Source organism: Coregonus clupeaformis, unplaced genomic scaffold (genome assembly GCF_020615455.1).
Source record: "Coregonus clupeaformis isolate EN_2021a unplaced genomic scaffold, ASM2061545v1 scaf0159, whole genome shotgun sequence".
Classification (NCBI taxonomy): domain Eukaryota; kingdom Metazoa; phylum Chordata; class Actinopteri; order Salmoniformes; family Salmonidae; genus Coregonus; species Coregonus clupeaformis.
Genome location: NW_025533614.1, coordinates 269,661 through 287,768, shown reverse-complemented (window position 1 = coordinate 287,768; position 18,108 = coordinate 269,661). Strand labels below are relative to the sequence as shown.

The 18,108-nt window shown below is 42.4% G+C and overlaps 1 long non-coding RNA gene across 1 annotated transcript in view; it reads right to left on the bottom strand.

The window, feature by feature from the left end:
* LOC121559482 overlaps nucleotides 1-18,108 on the bottom strand; it is a 33,325-nt gene continuing 15,217 nt past the window's right edge. Inside the window, exon 3 of the long non-coding RNA XR_006658336.1 lies at nucleotides 1-318. This is a non-coding gene — a long non-coding RNA (uncharacterized LOC121559482). The remainder of the gene's footprint in view (nucleotides 319-18,108) is intronic.

Genomic DNA, 18,108 nt, shown 5'->3' with positions numbered 1-18,108 from the left:
AGTAAGGTTTCTTCCCACACAAAGCACAAAAACACCATCACAGCGTTCGCCGGCTAGCCATCTTCAAAAAAGAAGGGAGCATAAAGGATTGAGAATAGGCCTGATTTGCATTTTGATTTAGGGGGATTACATTACTGGAACCTCACAATGCAGCTTCACTGTGTGGTATAATTGAAGAGAGTTTGGGGAGAGTGCAATGGCCAGCTGATACTGAAGAATGTGTCTTGTACCCCTCACGTCTCAGAGGCTGTGACTTCTGGGGGATTCTGGGATGTGTTGTTTGTCTCGCTTAGCAGTTGACATCTGGGTGACAGCTCCCTATAAAAGGGACAAAAAAGGAAGTGATTGCAGTGCATGCAGACAGGCTCTTTCTAAACGTATGCTAAAGGCAGAGCAAGTAGGAGAAGGAGAGGGACGACAGGCAAACATGAATGAAAGGATGTGGCTTTCAGTGGCGCCAGCAAGATACTGTGTGTGCCTCTCAGTGAAAGGGAATGCACGTGACGCAGGGCTGGGTCACAGCTCAGGATCACACACTGGCAGAGCCAATACCAGAGCAGAAGATGAAACAACAAATTAATGTTAGGCAAAAGGTACATCCACCTTATGCAAGCAATTCATTCCATTTCCTTTTCTATTTTAAGTGGTTCTAAGAACACACAATATAATAAAATAAATATTTGGTCCAGTATTTTGTGCTTCTTAATAGTGAATGCACCTGATGTATGAAGTAAACAGTTACTTTAGTTCAGAGATAAAGACAATCAAAAGTCTTAGTGTTGCTTGAAATAAAGGGTTGCATTAACATCTTTGAATAATAGAATACGCAATACACATAGAACTGAAATCCCGAGGTGTCCTATCCCTTCAGGCACTAACAGCACTTCAACGTAATGCAGAATGCAGTTGAAAGACACTGAATATGAAATGCAGTTCAGAAATACAATAGGAAAGAGCTTTTTTTCAGGGAGGCAACAGGAATTAAAGAACCAAAGGATGAGTAAAAGGCTGGATTTCATCATGTGTGGTTTATTTGGGGATTTGGGGTTCACTCCACTACTCCTGTTAGATCTTAGATAAGTGATAATAATACTGTCTATATCTATAATGTAGGTGGACTGTCACATGGGATGTTTTTCACCTTATTTCTACTTGTGTAATAATAATCAATAATACTTGCACTAATGTATGTGAGAGTGTTGAGAGAATAAGATGGTGGAACTTGACATTATATACATCTTAACCCAACTTTCCTGTTTAGCATAACAAGTTTCAACAGTTCACAGTTACAGTAGGCTATGTATGTTCTCCCTAATTTATGGCCCTATAGTTATGTATGAACCGGTTTGGTGACATACAGTACATGCACATAAAATCTGGGATATAAATAACCCATGAGCAGTGGAAACTTGTCACAGGCACTGCACGTCTGCTAAGACCTGACTGCTTCCTCTGCTGCATCTCATGAATAATTGGCCTCGGAGGAGAAACACTCTTTTGCCCCAACTCTGACTTTATAATGTGTCGTGTTAAGCAGCTGCTGCAGCCTGCCTGCCCTTTGTCTGGCAGTCCACGGCTTGTGAAGAGAAATGACCATGCAGACCTGAGCTGCTCTTCAACTGCAGGCTGTGCAGGCCCACTGCGGGCAGATAAGCAGGACAGGCCATTGACCAAGCACATGGACCATACACACAGCCTCTAATACCACTACACACAGCCTCTAATACCACTACAACCTCTAAGCCCCAGACACACCTCAGCCTGACGCTGATGGACTGAGAGCACAGCTTAACATCTGCTCCTGTTGAATGGACCACAGGAGCTCAGCCCAACCTGCTAGCCAATATTATGGTGCTGTGAAGAGAGAAACAAATGGAAAGGGAATTAGAATAAGACAAGTAAAAGGTGGAAATGAGATAACAGAAAACCGAATGCCTTCTGACAGCCAAAAAAACATATTTAGTCACAGAGACAGACCTGGTTCTACCGCCGACTAGGAAGAGGGGAGAGAAGCCAGTCCTACTCTACCCAAACACATTGCCCAGGCCATCTGTGATCTGACAGGGACAGGCAGTGCAGACAGGGTGGGCTGTTTGTCTAGATCTTCATGTCCCTGAGAATGTCCCAGAGAATTATAACCCTGTCAATAAACCAATATACTTTGTGCAAACTCACGCCACAAAATATTGAATCTGGCAGTTAAGCCGGGGCAATGGAGGAATATTTGCGCTATCTTTGTTGACCCTCGATGGACCAGACCAGAGGAGTAACCGTAAATAATGACAAGAAATGCCTCAATCCATTAATCATCATGATTTTTATTGTAATTTCTGTTTTGCTTTATGATCAGGACAAGACAGACTTCATCTTGAAAAGAAGATGCATGTATTTAGGTTCAGTCAAGGATAAGGAGACTTAGTCATAAGATGTACATTTCCAACGCCTCAAACATCCTACAGCCAGGTAGGCAATCAGTCTACAAGACTAAACCTAGAGAATAAGGACTACGCCTCTTTTTAGAGCAAACATCTCAGCTTGGTAGTGACTGGGAAGCCTTTATGATGACTGTGGGGAAAGTTTTCACCCTGAAAGTGTAGGGCTGGGCGATATGGCCAAAATATCATATGATACTGCCATACTGTTTTTGACAGTATGGCAGTATTTGACGGTATTTTATGTTTTTTAATAATACAAGTTACAAATATGTTTTATGAGTAGTGCATGACCCTAGAATGGCAACAAATACATTCTAAGTGAAAACTGTTGTGCTGATTAAAGAAGCAATTTCTTGTTAACAAACTATAGTTTTGGCAAGTCGGTTAGGACATCTACTTTGTGCATGACACAAGTAATCTTTCCAACAATTGTTTACAGACAGATTATTTCATTTATAATTCACTGTATCACAATTCCAGTGGGTCAGAAGTTTACATACACTAAGTTGACTGTGCCTTTAAACAGCTCGGAAAATTCCAGAAAATGATGTCATGCCTTTAGAAGCTTCTGATAGGCTAATTGACATAATTTGAGTCAATTGGAGGTGTACCCGTGGATGTATTTCAAGGCCTACTTTCAAACTCAGTGCCTCTTTGCTTGACATCATGGGAAAATCAAAAGAAATCAGCCAAGACCTCAGAAAAAAAATTGTAGACCTCCACAAGTCTGGTTCATCCTTGGGAGCAATTTCCAAATGCCTGAAGGTACCACGTTCATCTGTACAAACAATAGTACGCAAGTATAAACACCATGGGACAATGTAGCCGTCATACCGCTCAGGAAGGAGACGCGTTCTGTATCCTAGAGATTAACGTACTTTGGCGCGAAAAGTGCAAATGAATCCCAGAACAACAGCAAAGGACCTTGTGAAGATGCTGGAGGAAACAAGTACAAAAGTATTTATATCCACAGTAAAACGAGTCCTATATCGACATAACCTGAAAGGCTGCTCAGCAAGGAAGAAGCCACTGCTCCAAAACCGGCATAAAAAAGCCAGACTACGGTTTGCAACTGCACGACAAAGATCATACTTTTTGGAGAAATGTCCTCTGGTCTGATGAAACAGAAATAGAACTGTTTGGTCATAATGTCCATCGTTATGTTTGGAGGAAAAAGGGGGTTCTTGCAAGCCAAAGAACACCATGTCAACCGTGAAGCGCGGGGGTGGAAGCATCATGCTGTGGGGGTGCTTTGCTGCAGGAGGGACTGGTGCACTTCACAAAGTAGATGGCATCATGAGGAAGGAAAATTATGTGGATATATATTGAAGCAATATCTTAAGACATCAGTCAGGAACTTAAAGCTTGGTCGCAAATGGGTCTTCTAAATGGACAATAACCCCAAGCATACTTCCAAAGTTGTGGCAAAATGGCTTAAGGACAACAAAGTCAAGGTATTGGAGTGGCCATCACAAAGCCCTGACCTCAATCCTATAGAAAATGTGTGGGCAGAACTGAAAAAGCGTGTGCGAGCAAGGAGGCCTACAAACCTGACTCAGTTACACCAGCTCTGTCAGGAGGAATGGGCCAAAATTCACCCAACTTATTTTGGGAAAGCTTGTGGAAGGCTACCCGAAACGTTTGACCCAAGTTAAACAATTTAAAGGCAATGCTACCAAATACTAATTGAGCGTATGTAAATTTCTGACCTACAGGGAATGTGATGAAATAAATAAAAGCTGAAATAAATCATTCTCTCTACTATTATTCTGACATTTCACATTCTTAAAATAAAGTGGTGATCCTAACTGACCAAAGATAGGGAATTTTTACTAGGATTAAATGTCAGGAATTGTGAAAAACTCAGTTTAAATGTATTTCGCTAAGGTGTATATAAACTTCCGACTTCAACTGTATATATATATATATTTACTGTATATACACACTATATATACAAAAGTATGTGGACACCCCTTCAAATTTGTGGATTCGGCTATTTCAGCCACACCCGTTGCTGACAGGTGTATAAAATTGAGCATACAGCCATGCAATCTCCATAGCTAAACATTGGCAGTTGAATGGCCTTACTGAAGAGCTCAGTGACTTTCAACATGGCACCATCATAGGATGCCAACTTTCCAACATGTCAGTTCGTCAAATTTCTGCCCTGCTAGAGCTGCCCCGGTCAAGTGGAAAGTCTAGGAGAAACAATGGCTCAGCCACAAAGTGTTAGGCCACACAAGCTCACAGAACGGGACTGCCGAGTGCTGAAGCGAGTAGCGCGTAAAAATAATCTGTCCTCGGTTGCAACACTCACTACCAAGTTCCAAACTGCCTCTGGAAGCAACGTCAGCACAATAAGTGTTTGTCAGGAGCTTCATGAAATGGGTTTCCATGGCCGAGCAGCTGTACACAAGCCTAAGATCACCATGCGCAATGTCAAGCGTCGGCTGGAGTGGTGTAAAGCTCGCTGCCATTGGACTCTGGAGCAGTGGAAATGCGTTCTCTGGAGTGATGAATCACACTTCACCAACAGACAAATCTGGATTTGGAGGATGCCAGGAGAACACTACCTGCCCCAATGCATAGTGCCAACTGTAAAGTTTGGTGGAGGAGGAATAATGGTCTGGAGTTGTTTTTCATGGTTCAGGCTAGGCCCCTTAGCTCCAGTGAAGGGAAATCTTATCGCTACAGCTTACAATGACATTCTAGACGATTCTGTGCTTCGACCTTTGTGGCAACAGTTTGGGGAAGGCCCTTTCCTGTTTCAGCATGACAATGCCCTCCCGTGCACAAAGCGAGGTCCATACAGAAATGGTTTGTCAAGATCGGTGTGGAAGAACTTGACTGGCCTGCACAGAACCCTGACCTCAACCCCATCGAACACCTTTGGGATGAATTGGAATGCCGACAGCGAGCAAGGCCTAATCGCCCAACATCAGTGCCCGATCTCACTAATACTCTTGTGGCTGAATGGAAGCAAGTCCCCATAGCAATGTTCCAACATCTAGTGGAAAGCCTTCCAAGAAAGTGGATGCTATTATAGAAGCAAAGGGGGGACCAACTCCATATTAATGCCCATGATTTTGGAGTGAGATGTTCGACGACCAGGTGTCCACATACTTTTGGTAATGTAGTGTATATATACTGCATTGGTTGCAGTTCTCCCTGGCACTTATAAAGAGAACAAAGTAAGTACATGTTCCCAAGTTTTTGTCTTGAAGAGAACTCCTCAGCCCTGTGAGTTATTGCATTACATAACCAAGGCTTCTCATTTCCTTCCTCTGCCTCCTCAGAGAAACCTGAGCCATCTAAAATGCATGGTAATGGTGGAGAATCTGGAGCACCATCATTATCAGACAAGGGGATGTACTGTATCACATGGCATGTGAACGGTAGTCTTCCTGCTTCTTAAAAAACATATCCCAACGCTTTTCACTGTGCTGAACTCTCTCAGGTGGCTCTGTTTCCATTGCACGCATTGTTACACATAGGAACATCATTTTGCCACAGGACTTGACAAGGAAACCTTTTCTATGTGTCAAGTCAGATTTGGTGCATTATTTTCCCCATGTGAATAATGAGCGTATTTTTTTCCTTTTGTTTTACAGGTGTGACTCTTCTGGTGTTTGTTTCCCACGCTACTGGAGAGGGTGGTCCCATATGGCAGGTGCTGCAGACCACTACAGCCAGCTGAGAGGCAGAGGAGGAATCTCGAGGGTCCTGGTCCTCTTCTCTCAGACATTCCTCTGTACTGGGCTGCTTTAATGAGGTTGGGGTTCCCAGCAGCCTCCAACCGAAACATATTCAGTGTTTCCCCCAGTGGGCTCTCTGATAACCCTCTCAACCTCCCCTCGTCTGCCGGCATTATACTCTAACTCACACACAGGCATAAGCTCAGACTTTTGCACTCACGTGCGAACACGCATGCACACACTTACGGAAGTTTCCACACACACTGACACATGGGAGGCGGACACAATGGCATGGCCAGGGCTTTGTTCTGGGGTCTGAGAGGCAGAGGTCAGCCCTGAGCCTCTATCTGCTCCAGGGTCATTGGGGGTAACAGTTGGGAAATGGGGGTGTATAATGGCAGCATGCTCTGAGAGCCAGGACCCCTCTGACTTTGGCCCTTCAGAGTCAGGCCTTCCACATGGTCACTACTTCATCATGTCAGTTTATCAGCTCTATAAAAGAGAGACAGGAACTTCTTACGCACCACTCTGTCTCACTAGGATGACAGCCAGAGAGAAAACGTCATCATTCAGTTCAAGAATGCTTTTAAAAGGCCAATATCTATGGTAATCATTGTGTCAGTCATGGTGCTTGTAGGATAAGGTCACCTTTGGTTCTACATTTAGAATCCAAGTCCATTTAGTATCTAATGGAGGTTTAACTTCAAAGGAAATCAGTGCATGGGAAGAAGGATTGATGTCATTTTCCAGGGTTGGTCCGACCACACCAAACTCCCACAGTTTTCCTGTCCCAGCCACAGGACAACAATGCAGATTCAGGCCTACTGAGACCCAGGTCCCTTACATTCTGTCCTATTCCTCCCTGGCTATTTTAACTAACCTTTAAAGGCTATTCCCGTGTTGAGGCCCATCCAGAGCTAGAAAATAAACCACAGGGCTATAACAACTCTCTCAGATAGACTAGAGATGGCTTTCTCCTGCTGCATATACACTACATGACCACAAGTATGTGGACACCTGCTTGTCGAACATCTCATTCCAAAATCATGGGCATTAATCTGGAGTTGGTCCCCCCTTTGCTGCTATAACACTCTTCTGGGAAGGCTTTCCACTAGATGTTGGAACATTGCTATGGGGACTTGCTTCCATTCAGCCACAAGAGCATTAGTGAGGTCGGGCACTGATGTTGGGCGATTAGGTCTGGCTCGCAGTCAGCGTTCCAGTTCATCCCAAAGGTGTTCGATGGGGTTGATGTCACTTCACAATAACAGCACTTACAGTTGACCGGGGCAGCTCTAGCAGGGCAGAAAGTTGATGAACTGACTTGTTGGAAAGGTGGCATCCTATGACGGTGCCACATTGAAAGTCACTGAGCTCTTCAGTAAGGCCATTCTACTGCCAATGGTTGTCTATGGAGATTGCATGGCTGTGTGCTCGATGTTATACACCTGTCAGCAATGGGTGTGGCTGAAAAAGACGAATCCACTAACTTGAAGGGGTGTCCCCATACTTTTGTATATATAGTTTATATCTTGAAATTACAGTAGATTGGAGAAAAAACTATGTGGCCCCTTAAACTGAGTTAAATTGAACAACCTATAAAAAAAACATTTCTCTCACGTCAGGAAATATTGTGTCTCTTTTAACGGCACAATCTTTCAACGCTCCTTAATCCCTGGAATGTGTCACTTTGTGTTGCTAGGTCCCTTTGTTCCCCTGCAGAAAGAGCCCCGCGGTGGAGTCACTAATGAAGGAAGGGACTTGAGAGCCGAGCTTTCCATTAAGGTTCCACCAAACGCCAATCAGCCCCAGCACTCTGGGCTGAGGCACTCAGGAGCACTTGGCCCACTGGTATCAGACTGGGACCAGTGGTACTATGCTCATTAAGACTAGTTATTCCAGCGACAGGTGTGTTAATCCAGCAGGCCTGTGATGTGACCTCTGACCTCTAGCACAGTGTGGTGCTATACAGTCCCTCCCAGTCACACCGGGGTTGTCACATCCGTTAACAGCAGACATGTCCCAGGCCTGCCACCGCCACAGCCAGGCCCACTGGCCCACGCCTCACTGGGTTTTAAAGGTACAGGGTGTATGGCAAGGCAGTATTGACCTCACACACTGTTGAGCTGTTCTGTACTGTTCTATAACTTGATTAAAAGTTCTGCAGAAGCTATCAGGACATGAGGGCCCAGTAATGCTGTTGTACGGACGCAGATTTCATTATTTCTGTAGTGATGTATCTTTTTGAAATGACTCATATCACTTTGAACCGATAAGCAAACAAAGACGTTTCATCAGTGTGATTCATGTCTACAAAACTGGAGGGACGAAAACAATAGTGCTTTGACTGACTTACAGCATCACAACCACGTTGGTTCCACCAGTCATTCATTCTCTGGTCTACAGTAAACAATTGACATCTCAACAAACTCATCAACAAAGACTATTTATTGTCATCCTAGAGGGGAGAGATGCTGTGAAACTTTGTTGCGGTGTCTGATGCCAGCCATGAGAGGACAGTCAGAGATTAAACCTGGGGCAATTAGCACAGCTCGTATTTAGAATGCAACACTCCCCATTTACAACGACTGAATGTCAACTGCAGCAGATCCACTTGACTGCACCGCTGCAGGGAAACTAGCGTCATCAGAGTGCCAAGTGGAGCTTACCTGATGTAACCTGCACTTACAAGTTTGAGCGCTCCCGATTACCACCCCAAAGTCTCTCACTCAATGCCTGATTTAATGAATCAACTGCACATGCTGCTGACAGATGAGCGCTAGAACACCAGCCACAACAAGGTGAAGGCCAACCAAAACACAGACTCTGCTTGGTTTCACGGCCGTGACTCATTCTCACCATTGTCTTGACTGACACCCTCCCCTTGCTGCCTCAGGGGTCTCATTGTGGCGCCGTATTTACTATTGGAGCAATGACTTACAATGTAGGGCCCCCGGGCAGAAGTGAGGGGCAGCACCTGCAACGCTGGAGGTCGTGTCCCAGGCAGTGGCCTCGTTCACTGGGCAGCTCTGGTCAGGCCAGTGGGGTGCAGACCCAGAGGTCAGGCTACTGAATGAAATGGAGAGGAGAGTTTATGGGGGTATTTTAGAGCTCACTATAAACCAGCCTCCAAGCTTGTGAGCCACCCAGAGTTTACCTCAAATGCTAAACACAGAGGACCTCTTTCAAATGAGCATCATTGAAGGCAGGTTAAGGAAATAATGTTTTTTTCCACAAACTCTCTATGTGGTCACTCTCCATCCTCTTGTAAATGTAATCTGTGATTAGTACACTAGGCCCCACTAAGCCACTATGTGGTCGCCCAGCCCTCCATGGCAGTGGGCAGCATGCTCTGAAGCGGTTGAGACCCTTAAGATTACTAGTGTTTGTGTGACTGCTACTGTGCTGAAAAGCAAATAAAGGCTTTACTGCCATGAGCCGAGAGAGGAGCTAAATCTTAGTTTCCCCCAATTGAAATAATCCTCAACATGACCCCTAGCGACCTGCTCCTCATTTAGGACATTTCCGCCACTCATCGACTCTATCATGGGAACGAGTGGGAATGTCAGGTATGTGCCCTGTTTTGGAAGCGGCCAACTCTGGATGTTTTGTCTGTGCTCACAGACGTGTGTCTGCTATGGTGAGAGAGTGTTACCGCCTGTGCCAAAAGCAAAAATACACCTGCATGAATAAGGTCTATATATGTGCAATCATGCAGAAGGAAGGGTAGTACTGATCTCAGTTGAGAAGTATTTGATCATTTTTAACGCCACAAGTCTTTCCTGACCTTGTAACCTAACAAGGAAATACTCCAGGCCCTATTCATGTTTCATCATTATTGTCTTACCATATTCACTGGAGTTGTCAGACTGCCCAAGCTTTGAATGTTGAGAATATTAGGGATCAGAGTTACAGATCAGATTTTTATACTGAAAAACTGTTTTTGTATGCATGCCTGAGGCAGCTTGTAGGCTTTCGCTCTAGCTCACCCAGTGACAGTAGCTAGCTTCTTTGATGTGTGCAACAAGGCTAAAGGGCTCATCCGCTATGGCCATTCTCTGCTAGCAAGAATGAAAGCTATCCCCGCCTCGATGGAAAAGGAGTTTTGTTCCAGAAGCTTCTGTAGAGACTCCAGAGTTCAGTGTTTAGCTGCAACATAGATTCTCTTTGATAGACTGTTGTCTGATTAAAGACTTCATACACTGACAGCCCTTATGTACTGTCTAAGGAGTCACTGAGAGAATAGTGGTGTAAGGAACTGCGCAATAATCAAAGAGGAAGATACATGTGTAACGGACTGGTAACCACACCCATGGGTGAAGAAAGGTTGATTGTAGCCATTTTACAGCTGAGCATTTGGTTGAATTATCTCCTCCAATAACAAACAGGTGTAGTCTTATCATGCATAACAGAGGATTCCATGGGTGCACTTGGTATAAGTTACAGAAAAACACATTAACATTTCTGGGTGTTTCTCAACCTCACAGAATGATCTTCCTCTCCATAATAAAAGTGAATGGATTCTGTCCGGGGGCAAAACTCACAAGATCTTGCACCTGAACAATTGCTGTGGCCCCCATGTTTATCACTTGATGGGGGAAAGTTTGGTTTCCCTCACAATGGCATTGTATCATGTTGCAAAGATTTTTGTGGAGCACATTCTTTTAGCGTTCAGGCACATAGACATTGTGCAGGCAGCTTGAAATAGGATCTCATAATGGTGGATGTGGTACCTTTTTTATGATGTTAAAGTTAAACACTAATGCGGTAATAAAAATGTATTTACCTTTGATGGTTTCCAGTGAAAATGTATTTGTTGCTTTTGTATCGTGGTTGCAGATACTGGGGACACTCATCCCCCAAAGGTGTATTTTAGAAAGACCCAAGAGCAAGGGACAGGCTTACAATGGATAGGCTGAGAATTTCAACAATATAAAATACTTTGTATGCACAGTGTGCAATAGATGTTAGCTAACACATCACTTCTCACTTCTGAGACTTATGTTTTGCTGTACATTGTCCCTGTTTCAAATAAGCGTAAAATAATAATTCTGAAGGTTACTTGGATTTGCTTGAGGCAAGTTTCTACAGATGGGGAAGGAATAATCAAGCAAAGAAATCAAAACTGCACTTGGGCGGAAAGCATACCCATTTGTTATGACACTACTTAAGTGTCCTACTTACAGACTAGGGTTGCAAAGCTACCGGTAATTTACCAAAGTTACCAGAATCTTCAGTAATCTATGGTGACTTTGGTAATTTATAGTTGAATAAAATGTATTCATATTTTTTTTTATATCTGTCCATATTGTCCATGAGTTTCTAGTGGATAAACCATATGGTTCAAGAGAAAATAGCCTAATTAATGACAAAAAATGATTTGCAACAAAGACTTATGGACATAGTAAAATAAATAAAAGTGTGTAAAGAAAATTAATAAAGGATATTTCATGCTGAAATCCTAATATTAAACACCAATGGTATTCACTAACTTGATGGTTTATATTTAGGATAATGTTTTACAGCTTTGTTATTCAATGTTGTATTTTAAAATCATCTTATTTTATTATTGTATATATTGTCCATGTGATAAGGCCACACAGAGGGCCAGAAATAATTACGGACATGTGATAATCTGAAGTACCCAAAAAGGCCATTAGATGCCATTTTATAAAATTACCCCAAAACCTTGAAAGCTACCAAAATTCTGGTAGTTTACTGGTAAACTTTGAAAGTTTCCAGTAATATACCCTCCCTTTGCAACCCTATTACACCTGTTTCTCTAATCAGGTGAGAGAACTAAGCCATGAATAGTTGAACAACTCCTTGCATGTGTAGGTGATTAGTGTTATTATAGAGAGGTCACAGGTTCAAACCCCTGGAGCGACAAACACTCTCCTGTACATTTTCTAACCAGGTGCAGACCTCACCAGGTCTCCTGTAGAGGAGCATGGGGACATGGGAAATATCAGTCATTAGCATGAACACACCCTCTTATTACAGGAGAAAATCCTTTCAGCTGCTTGAAAATATTAGCTATGCATTTTGGATATATTATCTCCTGACACCTGTGGATTGATCGATCTGTTCTAGTTTCAGAATGAGGCAGGACTAGCTAGGTATTGTGCATGCAACAAGAAAATAAATGTAAACAACTGAATATAGATACAGAATCAGTTGTTCTACAATTCAGACCTAAGCTGTAAAGCAGTGCTCAGAGAGATAATCATAATCCTGGGTGCTAAAAAGACATACATGGCTGAAGTCCTTGGAGTTGAAGGATGGGTACGGCCAACAAGAGTGCACATGTTATTACTAGAGGAATATGCTAAAGCATCGCAGAACAATAAAGAAATAGCAGAACATAAATACATTTACAGTAATGGTTATATGACTAAATACACGCTTCAGTAATGACAGTTAGTACACAGTGCAGCAGTAACAACACCACCAGCTACTAGTCCTCAGTGACCTCTTCATGACCCCTTCCTAAGCAGCTCCATGGTCTCTCTCTCATGGTCCTGATACTGGTGGCTTAACTGAAGCTCTGCTCTGGTCTGTGGCTATTCTTTCAGGATCTTATCTGGCCCAAACAACCATGTATGTTGGTACGTAGGGAAACCGTGGAGACACAATAAAATGCCCTTGTGATATCAAACATCCTGAGTCAAATCCACTTGTTTGGACACAGAGTGTGAGGCTGCAGCTGCCAATGAGGGCCAGACAAAACAGACACATGGTCACCTGAGGCAGTGCTCTCGCACATATACAGTAAAGGATTTTAGGGTGTGAGTCCCTCCAGTGTCAGCTACCGCAGCTATGATGGTGGCTAGTTGCATATCCTTCCTGCCAACAGTGTGTGGTGAACATGGCAGACAGACACATGCATCAGCCCTGACAGATCTGAGATGTGTGATAGTGGTGGAGCATCTCTCCAAGCAGAGCCCACAGCGTGTTGTTCACATTCCTCAAACCTGGAAGGAAGCTAAAGTCATTCCTCTTTACTGGTTCTAACAGCCGACCAATCAGTCTACTGCTGGCTCTTGGCAAACTTTTTGGACTTTGTTTTGTTTGACCAGCAGATACAATGTTATTCCTCTATGAACAAATTAACAACAGACTTTCAGTATGCCTATCGAGAAAGCCACTCAACCTGTACTGCACTGACACAAATGACTGATGACTGGCTGAAAGTAATTGATAATAAGAAGATTGTGGGAGCTGTACTGTTAGTCTTCAGTGTAGCCTTTGATATTATTGACCATAATCTGTTAGTGGAAAAATGTATGTGTTATGGCTTTACACCCTCTGCCATATTGTGGATCGAAAGCTATCCAATAGAACACAGAGGGTTTTCTTTAATGGAAGCATCTCTAAAGTAAAACATGTTGAGTGTGGTATTCCGCAAGGAAGTGGTCTTGGCCGGTTACTGTTTTCTATTTTTACTAATGATCTACCACTAGCCTTAAACAAAGCCTGTGTATGCTGATGATTCAACCCTATACACGCCAGAAGCCACAGCTAGTGAAATCACTGCAACTCTAAACAGAGAGTTGCAGTTAGTTTCAGAATGGGTGGTCAGTAACAAATTAGTTCTGAGACTAGATTAGTCCTAGATTAGTCCTAAGACTAAGAGCATAGTATTTGGAACAAATCATTCCCTAAGGTCTAGACCTCAGCTGGATCTGATAATGGAAAATGTGGATATTGAGCGAGTTGAGGAGACTAAATTGCTTGGTGCTACCTTAGATTGTAAACTGTCATGGTCAAAGCATATTGATTCAATGGTTGTAAAGATGGGAAGAGGTCTGTCTGTGATAAAGACATGCTCAGCATTCTTACAGGTCCTACAGGCTCTAGTTTTATCCTATCTTGAATACTGCCCGGTAATATGGTCAGGTGCTGCAAAGAAAGACATAATAAAGCTACAGCTGGTCCAAAACAAAACAGCACGTCTTGCCCTGCATTGTTCACATAGAGCTAATGTCAACAAAATGCATGTTGATCTTTCCTGGCTCAAAGTAGAAGAGAGATTGTCTGCATCACTTCTCGTTTTGTAAGAAATATTATTGTGTTAAAAACTCCAAAATGTCTATTCAATCAACTAACATACAGCTCTGAAAGACATTCATACTCCACAAGACATGCAACCAGATGTCTCTTCACAGTCCCTATTGCCAAAACAAATCCAAGGCAACACAGTAATATATAGAGCCATGATAGCATGGAACTCTCTGCCATCTCAAATCACTCAAGCAAGCGGCAAAAACAGCTTTAAAAACTAATAAAACAGCACCACAGCACATTGCCTCTGACCTAAATAGCTTGTAGCATCTCCCTCCCAAGCAGATCTGGTGTTTGGGTTAAAATTAAAGACAAGATGTGCCCTTGGCATTAGGATATCAGGGCCTGCTTAGAGAAAACATGTAAGTAAAGCCTCAGTAGGGTAAGGACTTCAGTCATGCTCTGTATGATATGATAGTCTGCTCAGCTCACTGACTAACTGGTGTTGTAAGAATAACTTGGGTTGTTTAAAGAACATTGGTGCAGTGACATTAAGATATCAGGGCCTGCCTCAGTAGAGCAACACATTATTGATATATGTAATGTTAGGTTTAAAGCTGTAATATGTAACTTTTTGGGCGACCCGACTACATTCACATAGAAAGGTGAGTTGTAGATCTGTCATTCTCATTGATAACAAGTCTAGGAAGCGGTAGATTTGTTCTATGTTAGTTATTTCTATGCTTCACGTTCTTAAGTTTCGTTTTTGAGTCTTTACTTTCGGTTTGTACACCAGTTTTAAACAGCTGAAAATACAATATTTTTGGTTATGAAGAATATCATTTCTCTACAATGATTCTCTACACTATACTTGCTTGTTTTGTCACAAACTGAAGTTAGGCAAACTATTCAAATTTTAGCAACCAGTAAATGACGGAGCAATTTCTGCATAGTGCATCTTTAAGTGTATAAAGTGTGTATTCTTATTTTAAATGTATGTAGTTCTGTCCTTGAGTTGATACCTAAGTATGTACTGATATGTGTGTATGTGTGTGACTGGTGGACGCTACTGTGTGTGAATGTGGTGTAGGGCATGAGGGTGGAAATGTAAGACAAGTTGCTGAGGTAGAAACCATTAAGTTGAAACTTTAGAGGGAGGAAACTACACGTCGGTTAACTCTGATCACGGTGGTTGAGGTGAAAGCCTCAGTGGGAGCCAAGGACCTTAGGTGAAACTCCAATCTGATTCTGGTTCATTTTATATGAGTAGGAGCGTAACAATTCCATCTGATTCACAGGGATATTGTTAATATTATGAGCAGGTCCAAAGCCTAGCACAATAACTCAGGCTCAAAATTCAAGGCCTGGTTATTTCATGTTCATGAATGTTGCATTTTATCCCAGGAAACCCATTGTGGGTGGTAACTACGCTAACTATGGTAACAAGGCAGCTTTATTCACGTCAGGGGAATTTAGCGAAACAATGTTGCTATATTCACGTCAGGGGAATTTAGCGAAAAGTCTATGCCTATTTGCAACACAATCCTTGTTATTGCATTTCCATTTTCCTTTTTGTGTGTTGCTCTTGTATTCAGTAGCGTATATGAATAACATGATTATGAAGACATAAATGTATGAAAGTGTTTATACTTAATTTGAATGTATGTAGTTCTGTCCTTGTGATCTACCTGTCTATTATTGTTATGTATTATGTCGTATTAGTTCCGTGTAGCTCAGTTGGTAGAGCATGGCAGTTGCAACGCCAGGATTGTGGGTTCGATTCCCACGGGGGACTAGTATGAAAATGTATGCACTCACTACTGTAAGTCGCTCTGGATAAGAGCATCTGCTAAATGACTAAAATGTAAAAATGTCATGTTTTGTGTGGACCCCAGAAAGAGTAGCTGCTGCTTTAGCAGTAGCTAATGGGGATTGTAATAAAATACTAAATAACACTCACGTACACATACAGTATTTCTCAATGCAATAACATATGGATTATACACACAGGGTTATGACATCATTAAAGGTAGACTCAGCGAAATGACGTTGCCACGAGCAGCACCACAGATATTGAGATGAGCGAGATGCAAGACTTCGCTCTCACACAGTCACACACAGTATCTTCACATGTGCATGGGATCGCTTCACGCTGTTTTACAGCATGGTAGCCAAGGCACCAAAACAGGGGAGAAGCTGAGCCTCGTGCTTCAACGCTCTTAGTTGTTGTGGAAATTGACCCACTATGCTGTTTACTTTCTGCATCTACGTAATATCACTGAGTCTACCTATAGCTTAAACTCAAACTCTGGAAAAAAAACTCTGGAACAAGCCTAGAGGCCATTTTACAGTGGCTGAGGCAGATGATCACACCAACCTGCTAATTAGAATGTGAATACCACAGATTTTTAACATGTTTTGCAAAGAGTGTTAGGGACAAATGACTGTACAAGTATTAACTGAAAACACATGTTGGACAGAAGTGTATTGCAATCACCAATACAATCGTTCTTCCACTTCAAAATTAACAGCAACATCAACACCAGATATACATTGCCTTCAGAAAGTATTCATACCCTTTGACGTATTCCACATGTTTCTGTGTTACAACTTGAATTCAAAATGGATTAAATATATATATTTTATATATATACACACAATACCCCATAATGACAAAGTAAGATTTGTCTTTTTAAAAATGTTGGCAAATGTATTGAAAATGAAATACTGAAATATGTAATTTACATAAGTATTCACATCCCTGAGTCAATACATGTTAGAATCACCTTTGGCAGCGATTACAGCTGTGAGTCTTTCTGTGTACGTTTCTAAGAGCTTTGCGCACCTGGATTGTACAATATTTGCACATTTTTATTTTAAAAATTCTTCAAGCTCTGTCAAGTTGGTTGTTGATCATTGCTAGACAGCCATTATGGGGTATTGTTTGTAGGCCAGTGACACAAAATCTCAATTTAATTCATTTTAAATTCAGGCTGTAACACAACAAAATGTGGAAAATGTCAAGGGGTGTGAATACTTTCTGAAGGACCTGTAGGCCTGCAGTAGGCCTAAATAGTTTAGTCAATAGTCTGGTTAACTCAAAATGGAGACCTGTAAACAACTCCATTTACCACCTCAGTGACATGCTTAACCTTTGGACACAGCTCTGACCTCTGACCCTTGACCATACCACAGGCACCAACAAATAACAGCAGCTCTAAAATCACACCTGATTATTACATGAGATTGCATAACCATGTGAAATACTCATTATAGAAAGCAGTTACAGTGCCTTTACTTTGTCTGGGGACCTGAGGTCCTCAGTCCCAGAACATGTTGTTTGTGTGTGTTTATGGACCTCGTTTGCTCTTCATGGGTGGGGGTTTATAGGACTTGCCCTCTCTTTAAACAGTCATAGCACATGGTATTGCAGCTCAAGACACAGCTAAACACGAAACTTCCTCTCAGACGAGCCTTGACGTGTTTGTCATGTCACAGAGCATGGGGACCTACACCCACTGCACAAAGGTCCTCCTGCTAAACAAATTAACTGCATGTGGAAATCCAGGGTCAGTCTGTAAAAAAGTCATCCCACACATGTAAAACCAGTTTACATACGTCACAATATAACACTCACATGGTACAAGAACAAACTGACCCACACCCTTATAACTGATAACGTAACAGCCTGACAATTAAAATAAATGCTTCTACTTCAGTATTGAGGCATTTTATCGCAGAAGCCTTCAGAATATGTTATTTTCTGCATTATGGAATGACACAGTGGAATGATGTTGGTGTTCGGGATGGAATTCTGAATTCCAAAATTCATATTGAGCTGTCATCATGGCTGCTCCTTGGAGAAGCTTGCCTTTACTTCACCTCTCTTCTCAGTGCAGTGGACTGGAACTTCTGTTCAGTTCCCTCCATGTCGGACCTTCATTTGACTGTTTATTCTGACTAGTCTCTTAAGC